The sequence below is a fragment of the Carassius gibelio genome, chromosome B22 (genome assembly GCF_023724105.1).
Source record: "Carassius gibelio isolate Cgi1373 ecotype wild population from Czech Republic chromosome B22, carGib1.2-hapl.c, whole genome shotgun sequence".
NCBI classification, from domain to species: Eukaryota; Metazoa; Chordata; class Actinopteri; order Cypriniformes; family Cyprinidae; genus Carassius; species Carassius gibelio.
The window spans coordinates 29,392,891-29,395,949 of record NC_068417.1 but is presented as its reverse complement, the minus strand read 5'-3'; the positions used below and the strand labels follow the sequence as shown (position 1 = coordinate 29,395,949).

Sequence of the window (3,059 nt, the reverse complement as noted above, 5' to 3'; positions counted from 1 at the left end):
CGAGCCGGCAAAGAAGAGAGCCGTATGCAAGTCTGCAGTCGTGAGAGCGGACTCTAAGCAAAGACTCTAGTACAGTCTGTCTCATCTCGTAAGGAGATGCCAATTATCCTAGCTGCTAAAGCCTTTTCAGATTATTTGTCTAGTCTTGTCCGGATCCTAGAAGTCCCCGTCAGTCCTGTCTTGTCCCCAGACCCTGTCCCCAGAAATCCCGAGTGTCCTGCCGTTGTCTCCCCGTGTCCCGTGAGTGTTGCCCCGTGTCCTGCTGATGTAGTCATGTGTCCTGTTGATGTGGCCCCATGTCCCGTAGGTGTCCCGTGTCCTGTTGTCCCCCCGTGTCCAGTAGACGTTGTCCCCCCGTGTCCAGTGGATGTTGTCCCCCCGTGTCCAGTAGATGTTGTCCCCCCGTGTTCAGCTGTCGTCTCCCCGCGTCCCGTAAGTCTTGCCCCGCGTCCCGTAAGTGTTGCCCCGCGTCCCTTGTCTGCTCCTGTCATGTCCCCTGTCAGTTGTCCCGAGACCCCTCCCCGCCCCTCACCACCCAGACCTGCCCGTACCCCCCGTCGTCAGCCTTCGTCCTTTCCTCCTAAGATTCCTACACCACCCACCCGCCCTGGTCTGTCCCCCATGAACTTTGTGGTCCCGCCCCCTCCCCTTCCCGGTTTGTTTTTTTTGATTTGTCACCCTAACCCTGCCGTTGTGTACTCATGTTTGCCTTTGTTGTTATTTGTCATGTCTTGTTGGTTTGTGTCTGTGTCATGTCAGTCATGTCCCGTGTTTGATGTTCCCTTGAGGAGCGTCTGGAAGCCGCTTCTTAAGGGAGGGGTTCTGTCATGATTCTGCCCTCGTGTCCTTGATTTTTCCTAGTCTTGAGGCAGGATCATGACAGACCCGTGTTTTGTGTACAAGCACATGGCCTTGCCTTTGGGCCATGTGCTTGTGTTGTCTCGTTCCCTTGCCCCGCCCCCCTTGTTAACCTAGTCGTGTCATGATTGCTATCTGTGCCACCTGTCGTGTCTTAATTGTTCCCCTATTTAGCTTTCCTAGTGTGCTCTGTCTGGCGTCGGTTCATTGTGTTCCTACCTGTCAGCCTTGTGAAAGAGTATTCCCCTTTGAGATATTGTATCCTGTATAACCGTGAGTGTTATTTGTAGTTAGTGTTCTCCTGTTTTGAGTCTTTGTTTAATCAGTCCTATTTAGTATTTGTTGTATCTGCCCTAGTCCTGTTTTCCCCCTCGTGGGTTTTTGTGTTCCCTTTTTGTAAATAAACCCTTTTGTGTTGCGAATCCTGTCTGCACTTGAGTTCCTCCCTTACCAATCCCTGACAGGACAACCCCAAGATCCGTGATGTTCTGGCCTGCTATGATCCAGACTCTGACAAGGCTGCTCGCACCCTTCTGCTCCTAATGTTGTACTTCGGAGAGTTTGATACTTGAAGTTCATGTAAGATTTTTTATTTAAAATGCAAAATGAGTGATTACATTATCAACATTTACCTTGCATGATTTACTACCTCTGACCAATGAACAATATTTATCCTTTATCCTAAATCCATGCTATTGTGTGTTAACTGTTACAGTCATGTGCCACTGCTGTGGACGTCAATACTGCAGAACTCCCCAGAACCCCCTGCTTGATCATTCAAGGTAATGTTACTTTGATCTAGTACCGATATTTCTAACTCATTATTTTGTTTTCATTCTAGAAATCTAAATGACCACAATAAATAATAATTACATTTGTATAGCCCTTTGTATCTTAAGCAGATCCAAAGTGCTCATAACACATAATGTTGTATCTGTTCATTTCAGGTGACATGATGAAGCCCTCTGGATGGCTTTTGTCAATCGAGGGACATGTCGTGATGGGCCCACACCCTTTATTTTTACACGGAGTAGCACTTTCTTCAGCAGCTATTACGTATTCAACCTTGAGTATCCTACCGCTGGATCTTCGACGCTGGAGTTCATTCAAAGGTATTTTATAAAGATCACATTTAATCTTGTAATTCACATTATAGTACAGGCTTCCAACTCAATGATTGTCTTGAGGTCAAAAATGCTGACAAACGAGGTAGATGAGGCTAGCCTGGTGAGACCATCCTGATCTCGCGAACTCATTCAATTTCGCTCTGCAGATCAATCTGGGTTTCTACACGTTATGCTGACAAATACCTGCCGGTCCAATCACAGCTATTTATTTAGTTTTGCTACCTCTCATAGTAAAAAAACCAACCACTTTGCCTAACGCTAACCTAACCTGAGGCACCTTGGCTAAAAATGGCACAAAAAAAAAATAAAATTATGGCGAGAGTAAGATCTAACAAGTTTTTAATTATAAATCTATTAGGGTTCTATGTGGGGAAAAAGCACAGCAAAAAGCACACCTTGATAAATGCTGTCTGCAATACATACTGTAAGTCTATTTAAAACTGAAACTATCTTTGCTTATTAACAGGTGCTTCCTGGGCATCAATCCTGAAAGAGGCTCAAAGACCAAGAAGCGGACAACAATGAACCCTCATGTGAGCACCCTTTTGAGGAAACTTATTGACTTTGAGTGGGCACCATAGTTTTTTTTTGTTTTTGTTTTTTGCAGCGGTAGTTGTCAGGCTCAGTTTTGAGTAGCCTTGTTCTTTTTGTAATTTTTCCAGACAACTTTGCACTACAATGCTGTTGCGTGTGACTCTTTAAGTACTTGGCATCTGCTGTACAATTGAAAAATATTTTTTTCTTAATAAATATGCCATTGGGCTAACGTTGACTTTACCTCAGAGTTGTTTGTTGGGGGGAGGGGGTTAATTGTACAATGATTGTAAATTCAAAGTAAATGGAAGCTTCATCTGCATTACTTTTACAATAAGTTATTGGACAATTTTAGCATGACTTCCACAGTATACATTGTAAATTCACAGTGAAGTATTGTCAACTTGTACATTATTTTCACACTACACACTGTAAAGGTACAGGGCCTTGTTGTAATGATGTACAGCAAAAGATTGTAATTCCCCAGTAATGTACTGTAATATCACAGTAATTACTGTGTCACTGAAGCTGTGAAGTTAC

The 3,059-nt window shown here is 44.1% G+C and overlaps 1 long non-coding RNA gene across 1 annotated transcript; it reads left to right on the top strand.

Moving 5' to 3' along the window:
* Window positions 1–697: 697 nt before the first annotated feature.
* Window positions 698–2,757, top strand: LOC127988374 (uncharacterized). Its single transcript, XR_008161630.1, has 4 exons — window positions 698–1,437; window positions 1,574–1,640; window positions 1,806–1,970; window positions 2,452–2,757. It is a non-coding gene; the product is annotated as an uncharacterized LOC127988374 (long non-coding RNA).
* The last annotated feature ends 302 nt before the right edge of the window (window positions 2,758–3,059 follow it).